Raw genomic sequence first — 14,954 nt, 5'->3', positions numbered from 1 at the left:
ATGCCCCACATGGCAGTTTCGTATCATTGTTGCTAGCTATCTGACTGTTCAGAAGCATAACAGCGCAAGCCTTCAGGCCACATCGATGCGCGAGCATAATTTTTGCGATGTTGTCAGCCAACCTGTCTATACAGTATGTTTTTAGAATGTAATCTGAAAGTTTCTAAAGTGTTCTTCATGTTCTGAGAACGGAATTAAGAGCTTGTTGATGTTATGTATAGAATTATATATATTTTTTAGAACATTCCGAAAATATTGCCAAGAACTGACATATAAAATATCCATACCCCGGGCGCCTATGACGTGGATGTCGACTAAGGCAGCCCCCCCCCCCCCCCCCCCCCCGCATCTCTCTGATTCAGAGGGGTTGGGTTAAATGTGGAAGACACATTTCAGTTGAAGGCATTCAGTTAGACAACTGACTAGGTATCCCCCTTTCCTACATTCTCGGAACATTCTTAGAACATTGCTTAAGTCACCACCATTTTTGAAAATGGTCCCAGAATGTAGTAAAAATATAGCATTAAATACAACCACATGGGAACTTGTGTGGAATGTTCTGAGGAAGTACTGAAATTCCCACAGAAGAACATTTGTTTATTAAAGTTCTCTGAACAATTTGAGAACATGACTTTAAATATCATCATGAGGAAACCTGTAGGAAACGTAATGATGAAGTACTGAAATTTCCACAGAAAACCTTTTTCTTGATGTTCTTGGAACTATTTGACAACATTGCCATTGTCAAACCATTTGGAGAACGTTCCTAGAACATTACCAAAAATGTAATTAAATGTAACGATACATGAACTTTTAGGAAACTTTCTGTTAAAGTATTGAAATGCCAAGAAATTATATTTTTTGTTGTTGTAAAATTCCTTCAATGTGCTGAGAATGTTCCAAATCCAACCTACTATTCTGCACCATTCCCAGAAAGTTGTGTGAAGGTTCAAGGTCATATTCAAAATAACCATAGGATAACCATGCTCAGGGAAAGTGTCAACCTGGATGCTATAAGGCTGCATCTCAAATGGCACCATATTCCCTATTTATTGCACTACATTTGACCAGGGCCCCTAGGGTCGTTTTGACCAGGGCCCCTAGGGTTGTATATGAGCTCTATTTTTGCCTGGTGTTAAGGTGACGCTAGTGTCAAACGCATGTTAGTTTGCAATTTCGTCATTTAAACTGGGGCACTGGCATTTTCCAGCCCTAACGCCAGGTTCGGCAATTGACCCGTCTTATCTCAGCTCAGATGGGTGGGGTGGAAATATGAGGTATGTCCTTAACATGATCCTAAGTGCTAATTTCAGGCAGCGCTGATAGGGATATTTAAGACCAACCAAAAGCTGGTTTTAGCGGTAACACAGTTAGTTATGACATTAATTTGGACTGCAGAAACACAGTCTATCCAGCCGTGACGCATTGTGCCCATATGGACTTGGAACAAGAGTAGCCTAATGTGCTTTTGGTGCCTGTGTGCTTCGTATTCAGAAACATAAAAAATGAATGCTTTTCCCCCATTTAGTTTTATTTGACTAAAAACCAAGCATAGTCTACCCCTCCTCTCAATGAAGGATTTTTCTTTGTCTGTCCAATGCAATTGCAAGTAGTCAAGACTGTTGAAAAAAAAAAAGGTTTGGCTCTGCTTGGAAATAAATCTTAATCACCACATTTTTACTAAAATATCAAGTTTGAGAGGAGTAAAACAGTGAGATGACATTCCTTTTTTATCTCTGCATTGTAGGCCGACCCACATTATTTTAGCCATGAAAGTCCTGTTTAGGACATGCATAAAACCCCCCCTCCATGCCCATCATGAAACCTGTAAAAATGGCTTGTTTTCCATTTCATATGTTCAAAACCCAATCCCTCCCTTAGGTCTACTGTAACGAAGGCTGGTTCAACAGCAATGAATGTCTTTGTTTTGCAGTTTTATGATATCATTACATTTTACATGTATTTATTGTCGTTGTTAAAACCCCCCAAAAATGTGCTTGTATTTCATAGAATTGTATTACAACCAAACGTATTAGAATGATTCCCATTGGTGGTTTCATGGTGACAACGTTGCGATGTAATTGGGGAGATGTGTGAATGTGATCTGATCTGTATGATGGTTCTGACTATGTTCATTAAACCTAGGCCTATTGGGGAGCAGCACAACAGTGAGAGGACGTTCTCTCTTTTTACTTAATATAGGATCTTTGTCCAGTAAGTGTGAAAAGTTTGGGATGTGGGTAAAACTCTCCATCGTCTACGCTGTTTCAATATGATATGCCCACGGGGAGAAATGATGGTGTGACATAACCTTGTTTTCATATTCGTTCTGTTTTCATCAATAAATAATGTAATCTTACATCATGTAATTTACAGTAGGCCTAGCCCCTATACCAGTGTGAATGCTATTGAAGACATATGTGGACTGCAAATGGGTTCAAGTTAACCTACTTAGCAAAGATAGGTCTACATTTTGTTATTTCATTTCTTTCATTTCTTTCTTTCATTAAGCTATTTAACTAACTACGACGGACTGACATTGGAATTGGAGTTGATTCCAATACATTACATAAGACTGTAAATACAAAACTTGAAGCAATTGCATATTTCGCCATGAAGCACGTTCTGATTGGCCAGTGAGAGGCCAAGCCTCGACACACCACACAACTCAAAATCAGGCCCTTTTGCGCTAGCGCTAGCAAGCGCGCCGATAATTGTGATAGTGAAAATAGCAACAATATTTCTGTCACACCCCTGAACCTATAGCACTACCGCCTGCTCTTAGATTGACCATCGTTGGGTTTGGTCAAACAGAGCCCTGTAAGACATAGGGTGACCTGATTTGGGACTTTTCCATAATGGCCTCTATCATTGCACTACTATGTTTAGGAACCGTGGGGTCTGGGAGATGTGGATAGACACAACAGCAGTGCTTGTCTCCCTTTGTGTAAGACATTCACTATGCAGTTAGTTTAGCTAGATAAAAACAGGGTGAGCTATACACACTGTTATATACACAACTGCTGATGAGGAATGAGATCCCGTCCCCTTGATTGCCTCGATAGGCCTCGTATAGCATCTCCATGTGACAAATTGTGCGTAAAAAAAGGCTCTCGTTACCTTGAATCAAGATGGGACTAAAGCCTCTCATTGCCATCATGATGAATACAGTGGCAGCAAGTCTATCATATGTAGCCTTGCAACAGCCTTGGCTTGGAGCTGATGTCCTGTCTGTGTAGTGTGAGGCAGCTTGATGTACCAGTACACCCCCTGGACAAGGCTCTATCGTACAGCACTGTATATTCCATGCTTTTATGAGTCAAGGCTGGAAGTAATAGTGCCTAATACACTGAAGAAAGGAGAGAAAAGAACTCAAACCAAATAAAGCCCCTTACTGTACAGTCGCCCCCCCCCCCTCCCTGCTCCCCTCTCTCTGAGTCTATAACCAGGCCCAGCTGTCTGTCAGTGTGGGTTATGACAAGCGTATGTCTGAGGAGTGTTTGACCATATGGCAATATGTGTCCAATTCTTACCTCTTCTCTCTGCGTGAGCTCTATTGCCTTGGGACCAAGCAGGAAAACAGTCAGCAAATATGAACAAGGGAAGTAGATGAGCAGATGTGTGTGTGTGTGTGTGTGTGTGTGTGTGTGTGTGTGAGTGTGTGTGTCAGAAATGAGACAGTGTGGCATTGTGAGGGTAGTTGTCTACTATTTAGCTAAGGCTTCTTAGATGAAAGCCAGCTTAATTGGGGAAAAACAATATGGAACCACAAATCCGTTCACTGTGTCATTTGGTTTATGAAATGGGAATTGTCCAAAACCCTGAACAGTTCCATGCTGTGTCTGTGGTGTGTCACTATGCATCCCCTGACATCATCTGATGTCTCAGGAGGCTTTTGTATGAGTGCTGAATTCAGTTCACATTTTGGTATGGAAGGAAAGCTAGAAGCCAAGAATAGCAGGTTTTATTGAAGGAAATCTGAACTACTATCCTTCTGTTTAAATGACAAAGCAGCAGGCAGGAACACACACCCATCTAGGCTGTCTGTGTGATTTGTACCTGTTTGACTATGGTGTGACTTCAAAAGAGCTCTGTTGCCACAGGGCGAGGTGTAAATGAATGGCCTTTTGACTGTAATTAACTGAGTTCCTGGATTCTACTAGACAATCAAAAAACTGTTCATCAACCTGAGAATCAGATAAGGGACATGATGAAGTTCTTAAGTTCATGTCAGACTTTGTCACTTTGAAAGAAGAACGCTTTTTAAAATTCCTTTCAAGACTACACAATAATTATAACGTTACTGTAACAAAATCTAACTTTTCACTCATGTGGCTTAAGATTTCTCACCATAGAGTTTTGAGTTGTGTTAGTCGTATGTACAGGATACACATGGTAGACACACCGTCCAACCTAAGTGCTTATTTACAGGTTCCTTCTCGACAATGCAACAACAATAAGACATAATAAAAGATAAGAATACAAACATGAAGTCAAATGGCTCATTAGAATATAATTAACATTTCAGCATAAGTTTAATACATATATATTTTTAGAGAGAAAGGATATTTTAAAGGTCTACCCGAACAAGCCATGTAAACATCTTTCAGCACATTCGGGGTCATCAATTGTTCTAAGGATCTTTGATGGGGGGTGGGGCCACAACATTTGAATTCATCATGGGGGGCAGATTTGGCAATTTAAAAATGAATTTCATGCAATTCTACTTATTTGCCATGGGGCAGAGAGAAAGATGTGTGGTTTTAAAGCCAATTTCCTGCAATTCTACTCATTTGCCATGGGGCAGAGAGAAAGATGTGTGGTTTTAAAGCCAATTTCCTGCAATTCTACTCATTTGCCATAGGGTGGATAGAGGTGTTTGTAGTTTTTAATATATCTGAGTGAGAGTGACTAACGAAATCAATGGAAGCCCCCCAGTCCATAATTCAACCATGATTACTATACGTTAAGATAGCTGGCCACTAGATTGTAAATTAATCTTAATGTTAGCTGACATGGCTAATTGAGTGACTGTCAGTGACTGACATAACAAGAGAAACTGCTGATGCACAACCACATTTCAAATGTTGTGTATTCTAACTAGAGGTCGACCGATTATGATTTTTCAGCGCCGATACCGATTTATTGGATGACCAAAAAAAGCCGCTACCGATTAATCGGACGATTTTTTTATTTTTATTTTTAATAATGACAATTACAACAATATTGAATGAACACTTATTTTAACTAAATATAATACATCAATAAAATCAATTTAGCCTCAAATAAATAATGAAACATGTTCAATTTGGTTTAAATAATCCATAAACAAAGTGTTAGAGAAGAAAGTAAAAGTGTGCCATGTAAGAAAGCTAACGTTTAAGTTCCTTGCTCAGAACATTTGAACATATGAAAGCTGGTGGTTCCTTTTAACAGGAGTCTTCAATATTCCCAGTTCTCTTAACCCACTACGTTAGTTCTCTTAACCCGCCACGTTAGTTCTCTTAACCCGCCACGTTAGTTCTCTAAACCCGCCACGTTAGTTCTCTAAACCTGCTACGTTAGTTCTCTAAACCCGCTACGTTAGTTCTCTAAACCCGCTACGTTAGTTCTCTAAACCCGCTACGTTAGTTCTCTAAACCCGCCACGTTAGTTCTCTAAACCCGCCACGTTAGTTCTCTAAACCTGCTACGTTAGTTCTCTAAACCCGCTACGTTAGTTCTCTAAACCCGCTACGTTAGTTCTCTAAACCCGCCACGTTAGTTCTCTAAACCCGCTACGTTAGTTCTCTAAACCCGCTACGTTAGTTCTCTAAACCCGCCACGTTAGTTCTCTAAACCCGCCACGTTAGTTCTCTAAACCCGCCACGTTAGTTCTCTAAACCCGCCACGTTAGTTCTCTAAACCCGCCACGTTAGTTCTCTAAACCCGCCACGTTAGTTCTCTAAACCCGCTACGTTAGTTCTCTAAACCCGCTACGTTAGTTCTCTAAACCCGCTACGTTAGTTCTCTTAACCCGCCACGTTAGTTCTCTAAACCCGCCACGTTAGTTCTCTAAACCCGCTACGTTAGTTCTCTAAACCCGCCACGTTAGTTCTCTAAACCTGCTACGTTAGTTCTCTAAACCCGCCACGTTAGTTCTCTTAACCCGCCACGTTAGTTCTCTTAACCCGCTACGTTAGTTCTCTAAACCCGCTACGTTAGTTCTCTAAACCCGCTACGTTAGTTCTCTAAACCTGCTACGTTAGTTCTCTTAACCCGCCACGTTAGTTCTCTAAACCCGCCACGTTAGTTCTCTAAACCCGCTACGTTAGTTCTCTTAACCCGCTACGTTAGTTCTCTAAACCTGCTACGTTAGTTCTCTAAACCTGCTACGTTAGTTCTCTAAACCCGCTACGTTAGTTCTTTAAACCCGCTACGTTAGTTCTTTAAACCCGCTACGTTAGTTCTCTAAACCCGCTACGTTAGTTCTCTAAACCCGCTACGTTAGTTCTCTAAACCCGCTACGTTAGTTCTCTAAACCCGCTACGTTAGTTCTCTAAACCCGCTACGTTAGTTCTCTAAACCCGCTACGTTAGTTCTCTAAACCCGCTACGTTAGTTCTCTAAACCCGCCACGTTAGTTCTCTAAACCTGCTACGTTAGTTCTCTAAACCTGCTACGTTAGTTCTCTTAACCCGCCACGTTAGTTCTCTAAACCTGCTACGTTAGTTCTCTAAACCTGCTACGTTAGTTCTCTAAACCTGCTACGTTAGTTCTCTAAACCCGCCACGTTAGTTCTCTTAACCCGCCACGTTAGTTCTCTAAACCTGCTACGTTAGTTCTCTAAACCCGCCACGTTAGTTCTCTAAACCTGCTACGTTAGTTCTCTAAACCCGCCACGTTAGTTCTCTTAACCCGCCACGTTAGTTCTCTAAACCTGCTACGTTAGTTCTCTAAACCCGCCACGTTAGTTCTCTAAACCTGCTACGTTAGTTCTCTAAACCCGCTACGTTAGTTCTCTAAACCCGCCACGTTAGTTCTCTTAACCCGCTACGTTAGTTCTCTAAACCTGCTACGTTAGTTCTCTAAACCCGCCACGTTAGTTCTCTTAACCCGCTATGTAAACGTTAAGCTGACCCGCGGTGCACCTGGTTATGGCCGGTGTAACCAGTAATGGAGAGCTTATGTTACACCATCACTGTTGATCCACCCGCTCATGTTACACCATCACTGTTGATCCGCCCGCTCATGTTACACCATCACTGTTGATCCGCCCGCTGATGTTACACCATCACTGTTGATCCGCCCGCTGATGTTACACCATCACTGTTGATCCGCCCGCTCATGTTACACCATCACTGTTGATCCGCCCGCTCATGTTACACCATCACTGTTGATCCGCCCGCTCATGTTACACCATCACTGTTGATCCGCCCGCTCATGTTACACCATCACTGTTGATCCGCCCGCTCATGTTACACCATCACTGTTGATCCGCCGGCTCATGTTACACCATCACTGTTGATGCCGCCCGCTCATGTTACCCCATCACTGTTGAATCCGCCCGCTCATGTTTACACCATCACTGTTGATCCGCCGGCTCATGTTACACCATCACTGTTGATCCGCCCGCATCATGTTACACCATCACTGTTGATCCGCCCGCTCATGTTACACCATCACTGTTGATCCGCCCGCTCATGTTACACCATCACTGTTGATTCCCGCCGCTCATGTTACACCATCACTGTTGATCGCCCGCTCATGTTACACCATCACTGTTGATCCGCACCGCTCATGTTAACACCATCACTGTTGATCCGCCCGCTCATGTTACACCATCACTGTGTGATTCCGCCCGCTCATGTTACACCATCACTGTTGATCCGCCCGCTCATGTTACACCATCACTGTTGATCCGCTCCGCTCATGTTACACCATCACTGTTGATCCGCCCGCTCATGTTACCACCATCACTGTTTGTGATCAGCCCGCTCATGTTACACCATCACTGTTGATCCGCCCGCTCATGTTACACCATCACTGTTGATCCGCCCGCTCATGTTACACCATCACTGTTGATCCGCCCGCTCATGTTACACCATCACTGTTGATCCGCCCGCTCATGTTACACCATCACTGTTGATCCGCCCGCTCATGTTACACCATCACTGTTGATCCGCCCACTTCTTTTGCCACGACCACTTTCAGATACTTTCTGCGTTCACGTGCTAGTTGGAACTAGGAAACTCTGAAATTTCCAAGTTGCTAACTGGTTGTAGTTATACATCTTCCGCGTTCAACGAATCAGCATGTCGGACATTTCCGAGTTTCCTAGTTCTGACTCGCATGTGAACGTGACTCCAAGTATGCAGTTTCCCATACTTGGACCCTACAGCCAAACTTCCTTCTCTGTAATGACAGGAAGTAAGCCCAGCCAATAGGGGAAGAAATTCTGAGCTCACTTTAATGAGTAAACTTGGGGGTGCGTTCAGCAGGGCACAATGTTGTGGAACTTTCTGATTTTATAAATCTGTTATGTAAAAGAAACATGCCTCCTAACATGTAGTAAGGAATCATGTCGGCGTCATTCATTACATTTCTATCTGCAATGTCCCACAACGTTTTCCTACTGAACGTGGCCCTGCAAGGCCAGCACGTTTGGCGACGTGGTTGATAAAGGAGTCTAGCGAGCTACATGTCTTTGGCTGGGTTACAGTAGAGAGTGGAAGAACTTGTCTGTTCTGCAGAATGCAGTCTAGCTGTTTGATGTCGAAGCTTGATATTCCCGACAACAAAGATGGGTTTTAAAGCCAATAATTATCTGGATCTACACATGGTAATATTCTAGATATAATTTCCACAGGCGGCTAATCAAAGATAATCCGATTAGCATACATTATCCGGGATATGGTGAAGCTGAGGGGAAAAGGGGACTGACTGTCACATCGTGTGTGATTCACAGATGGCTTTCATTTTGTCGCACTTCGTTTTTTCTTTGGCACTGTAACGAGGATGAGTTGGACTCTTGACACCTCTTGGTTTTTTTTCCCCCTCTAGCGCTTTGATATCTCTGTACACACACTGGGTAGAACTCCTCAAGGGAGACAACATAGAATTCCAAGTTGATGGATAATTAAACTGAAGTAGAACAATACAACAAACTGTCTTTGTGTCTATAGTATATTATGTACAGTACCAGTCAAAAGATTGGGCACACCTACTCATTCATGGGTTTTTCTTTGTTTTTACTATTTTCTACATTGTAAAATAATAGTGAAAACATTTAACGTTCTGAAATCATGTAGTAACCAAAAAAGTGTGTGTGTGTGTGTGTGTGTGTGTGTGTGTGTGTGTGTGTGTGTATAATATAAACAGTTGAAGTCGGAAGTTTACATACCATAGCCAAATACATTTAAATTAAGTTTTTCACAATTCCTGACATTTAATCCTAGTAAAAATGCCCCGTCATAGGTCAGTTAGGATCACCAGTTTTATTTTAAGAATGTGAAATGTCAGAATAATAGAGAGAATGATTTATTTAAGCTTTTATTTCTTTCATCACATTCCCAGTGGGTCAGAAGTTTACATGTACTCAACTAGTATTTGGTAGCATTGCCTTTAAATTGTTTAACTTCGGTCAAATGTTTCGGGTAGCCTTCCACAAGCTTCCCACAATAAGTTGGGTGAATTTTGTCCCATTCCTCCTGACAGAGCTGGTGTAACCGAGTCAGGTTTGTAGGCCTCCTTGCTCACACATGCTTTTTCAGTTCTGCCCACACATTTTCTATAGGATTGAGGTCAGGGCTTTGTGATGGCCACTCCAATACCTTGACTTTGTTGTCCTTAAGCCGTTTTGCCACAACTTTGGAAGTATGCTTGGGGCCATTGTCTGTTTGCGACCAAGCTTTAACTTCCTGACTGATGTCTTGATGTTGCTTCAATATATCCGCATATTTTTTTCTTCCTCATGAAGCCATCTATTTTGTGAAGTGCCACCAGTCCCTCCTACAGCAAAGCACCCCCACAACATGATGCTGCCACCTCGTGCTTCACGGCTGGGATGGTGTTCTTTGGCTTGCAAGCCTTTCCCTTTTTCCTCCAAACATAACGATGGTCATTATGGCCAAACAGTTCTATTTTCGTTTCATCAGACCAGAGGACATTTCTCCAAAAAGTACGATCTTAGTCCCCATGTGCAGATGCAAACCGTAGTCTGGCTTTTTTATGGCGGTTTTGGAGCAGTGGCTTCTTCCTTCCTGAGCGGCCTTTCTGGTTATGTCGATATAGGTCTCGTTTTACTGTGGATATAGATACTTTTGTACCTGTTTCCTCCAGCATCTTCACAAGGTCCTTTGCTGTTGTTCTGGGATTGATTTGCACTTTTCGCACCAAAGTACGTTCATCTCAAGGAGACAGAGCGGTATGACGACTGCGTGGTCCCATGGTGTTTATACTTGCTTACTATTGTTTGTACAGATGAACGTGATACCTTCAGGCATTTGGAAATTGCTCCCAAGGATGAACCAGACTTGTGGAGGTCTTACATTTTTGATTCTGAGGTTTTGGCTGATTTCTTTTGATTTTCCCATGATGTCAAGCAAAGAGGCACTGAGTTTGAAAGTAGGCCTTGAAATACATCCACAGGTACACCTCCGATTGACTGAAATGAAGTCAATTACCCTATCAGAAGCTTCTAAAACCATGACATCATTTTCTGGAATTTTCCAAGCTGTTTAAAGACACAGCCAACTTACGTAGTGTAAACTTCTGACCCACTGGAATTGTGATACAGTGAATTATAAGTGGAATAATCTGTCTGTAAACAATTGTTGGAAAAATTACTTGTGTCATGCACAAAGCAGATGTCCTAACCGACTTGCCAAAACTATAGTTTGTTAACAAGAAATTTGTGGAGTGGTTGAAAAACGAGTTTTAATGACTCCAACCTAAGTGTATGTAAACTTCCGACTTCAACTATACATGCATGCATACATGCATGCATGCATACATGAGAATCTTCAAAGTAGCCACCCTTTGCCTTGATGACAACTTGCATACTCTTGGCATTCTCTCAACCAACTTCATGAGGTAGTCACCTGGAATGCATTGCAATGAACAGGTGTGCCTTGTTAAAAGTTAATTTGTGGAATTTATTTCCTTAATGCGTTTGAGCCAGTCAGTTGTTGTGACAAGCTAGGTTGTGGTATACAGAAGACAGCCCTATTTGGTAAAGTACCAAGTCCATATTATGGCAAGTCAGCTCAAATAAGCAAAGATAAATGACAGTCCATCATTACTTTAAGACATGAAGGTCAGTCAATACAAGAACTTTGAAAGTGTCTTCAAGTGCAGTCACAAAAACCATCAAGCGCTATGATGAAACTGGCTCTCATGAGGACCGGCTGTTACGCTCGTCGATGGAAGGATTGGACCAAGGTGCAGCGTGGTAGGCGTACATCTTCAAATGTATTAAATGAACAACGAAACAAAACAAATACAAACAAAAACGCAACGTTCAGTAGGGCATACAGTACCAAAAACAAGATCCCACAAACTAAGTTGGGAGAAAGGCTGCCTAAGTATGATCTCCAATCAGAGACAACGATAGACAGCTGCCTCTGATTGGGAACCATACCCGGCAAACAAAGAAATAGAAAACTAGAATGCCCACCCAAATCACACCCTGACCTAACCAAATAGAGAAATTAAAAGGCTCTATAAGGTCTGGGCTTGACACCGCCACAGGAAAGGAAGACCCAGAGTTACCTCTGCTGCAGAGGATAAGTTCATTACAGTTACAAGCCTCAGAAATTTCAGCCCAAATAATTACTTCACAGAGTTCAAGCAACAGACACATCTCAACATCAACTGTTCAGAGGAGACTGCGTGAATCAGGCCTTCATGGTTGAATTGCTGCAAGGAAACCACTACTACAGGACACCAATAATAAGAAGAGACTTGCTTGGGCCAAGAAACACGAGCAATGGACATTAGACCAGTGGTAATCTGTCCTTTGGCCTGATGAGTTCTTTGCTTGAGATATTTGGTTCTAACCGCTGTGTCTTTGTGATACGCAGTGTATGTGAACAGATGATCTCTGCAAGTGTGGTTCCCACCGTGATACACGGAGGAGGTGTGACGGTGCGTTGCTGGTGACACTGTCGGTGATTTATTTAGAATTCAAGGAACACTTAACCAGCATGGCTACCACAGTAGTCTGCAGTGATACGCCATCCCATCTGGTTTGACTTAGTGGGACTGTCATTTGTTTTTCAACAGGACAATGACCCAACACACCTCCAGGCTGTGTAAGGTCTATTTGAATGAAAAGGAGAGTGATGGAGTGCTGTATCAGAATCTGGCCTCCACAATCACCCGACCTCAGCCCAATTGAGATGGTTTGGGATGAGTCAGACCGCAGAGTGAAGGAAAAGCAGCCAACAAGTGCTCAGCATATGTGGGAATTCCTTCAAGACTGTTGGAAAAACATTCCAGGTGAAGCTGGTTGAGATAATGTCAAGAGTGTGCAAGGCTGTCATTAAGTTACTACATGATTGGTTACTACATGATTACATGTGTTATTTCATAGTTTTGATGTATTCACTATTCGACAATGTAGAAGATAGTACAAATAAAGAGAAATTCTTCAGTAAGTAGGTGTGTCCAAACATTTGACTGGTGCTGTATACGTATGAAAGGTTACAAAGGAGACTGGCAGCCTGGAGTTTGATCTTGACTTCTTTTCTGCTCCGTGTTTCTTGGGTTATCACAAATCTGCCGAGGATGGTCAAGAGGCTAGTGAAGGAGTCGATGTGTTCACATAATTTCTTTGAACATGAATGGAAATGCTGTTGAGGAATTTATAGTATGAGCAGAAAGCTACCGATGCTCGTGTTATAGTCAACGTACGCTTACGTGGAAATATGTTCGATGTTCGATTGGAATGGCTTTGGCTTTGGATAATATTTGACAATAATATCCATTAGTGTACTATAAGCCCATGTGAGACCTAGCTATACGAGTATGACAGTAGGTCACCACTGTCTGAGCCAGTTCCAGCACTGGAGTTTCAGGTCTAGCACTGTAACAGTTTAGTCTTCTCTCTGCTCCTGTGAAAAACATTTTTCTCTGAGGAATTGTATTTTCATTCAAATATCCCTTATTTTGCTCCTCAACTGCACATGAATCTTAACTATTTTAGCACTGCGTTAGCAAATAGAGGATGATATTATCTACACCTGATAGCTCCGGTTAGATAGTTATCTAGCAGGAAATTGGGCAATTTGGGCCCAGCTGCTGGAGGTGAGTGATGAGGTGGGACTGACCGAGTGAGGTGGGCCCACAGCGGGTTGAGCCCAGGGGGAAAAGGGAATGCAGGGAGCTCCTGCCAGTTCCTCTAGTCTGGTCCCACACACCGATTTAACTGATTCTGTGTGTCTCACCGGTTCAGATGGGACTAACACCAGGGATGACTTTTAACCTACTTACCACACATGATTCAGTCCACTTTGATCAGCTATCTAAAGGTCCTCTAGCACGGTCTGCCCACAGGACTAGCTCCTCTCGGTCGGTCTGCCCACAGGACTAGCTCCTCTCGGTCGGTCTGCCCACAGGACTAGCTCCTCTCGGTCGGTCTGCCCACCATCACTAGGTGTGTGTCCCAAATGACACCCTATTTCCTACATAGTGCACTACTTTTGACCACAGGCCTATGGGCAAATATGGTGCCATTTGGGACAAGACCTAGATCATCTACAGTATGTGGTTAGGACAGGCCCATGATGCCTCACCAAGGTAATCGCTAAAAGATGAATCACTGAAAGATGATCACTGAGGCCAAAATTCCTTTAGGAAGAGGAGCGATAGCCGGTCATCTTGTTCCACTTTAGAATAATTTCACTCATCCCCCTTTTCGTACCTCACTGACACTCGACTCTTTTGTCTTGGGTACCATTTCTTCCTTGATAATGTCACAACTACTAATCTCCCACAATTTGCCCAAATGTGCTTCAGTCTCAGTGGTTAAGGAGGGAGAGAGAAAAGGGGGAGAGGAAGGATAAATTATTTCAAGCTGTTGCCCTGGTGAGTGATTTGCCCGGAAGGGCTTTAGCATACTGAGAGATGGAAAGCATTGGCTTCCTGTTATTAGAGGAATACATGGGGAATGAGTGAGAGAGATAGAGGAAGCAATATGGAGAGAGTAATGGAGGGAGAGGGGCAAACGTCTTAAGCAGATGGTATTGATGATGAATGAATACTTCTCCCTGACATGGAGGAATGCCATTTGCAGCCCAGACAGAGAAGGACAGAGTTGAAAGAGGTAAAGGCTACTATGTGACAGTTCAAAGTTTGCGGTGTTCATGAAAAGTTCCCAACACCTTTTTATAGAAGGCTCATGTTGAGACTAGGCTCTTCTCTTAGGCAGGCAGCTCTCCCTTTGGCCCCCATTAAGTCCCAGGGGCAGAGCTCTGCTACTACAGGCCTGCAGGCAGGAGAGGAGTGCTGCAGGAGAGGAATGACAAATGGGCTCCCCCGTCTTCGCTCATGAGTTGTGCAGATGTGTGTGTGTGTGTGTGTGTTTGTGTGTGTGTGTAAGAGCTTGACGTGTGACCGCCTGTGTGTGTAGGGTTTTAAAGCTACGCAGGCAACACCACCCGTTGTTAATAATCAAACTGCCCTTTTCTCTCTCGCTCTCCCTCCCTCTGCTCTCTCTCCCTACGCACTTCTCTCCTCTCTCTCCCTACGCACTTCTCTCCTCTCTCTCCCTACGCACTTCTCTCCTCTCTCTCCCTACGCACTTCTCTCCTCTCTCTCCCTACGCACTTCTCTCCTCTCTCTCCCTACTCACTTCTCTCCTCTCTCTCCCTACGCACTTCTCTCCTCTCTCTCCCTACGCACTTCTCTCCGCTCTCTTCTCTCTCTCCGCTCTCTCTGCTCTCTTCTTTCTCTCTCTGCTCTCTTCTCTCCTCCC

At 43.1% G+C, this 14,954-nt stretch overlaps 1 protein-coding gene across 2 annotated transcripts in view; it reads left to right on the top strand.

The window, feature by feature from the left end:
* The window catches only part of bmpr1ba (bone morphogenetic protein receptor, type IBa), a 134,439-nt gene that overhangs the window by 3,211 nt on the left and 116,274 nt on the right, over nucleotides 1-14,954 (top strand). The gene's annotated exons all lie outside the window — the stretch shown is intronic.

This window comes from Salmo trutta, chromosome 27 (genome assembly GCF_901001165.1).
Source record: "Salmo trutta chromosome 27, fSalTru1.1, whole genome shotgun sequence".
NCBI lineage: Eukaryota > Metazoa > Chordata > Actinopteri > Salmoniformes > Salmonidae > Salmo > Salmo trutta.
Note: the sequence above shows the minus strand (reverse complement) of the source record. Positions and strands in the feature narration are given on the sequence as shown.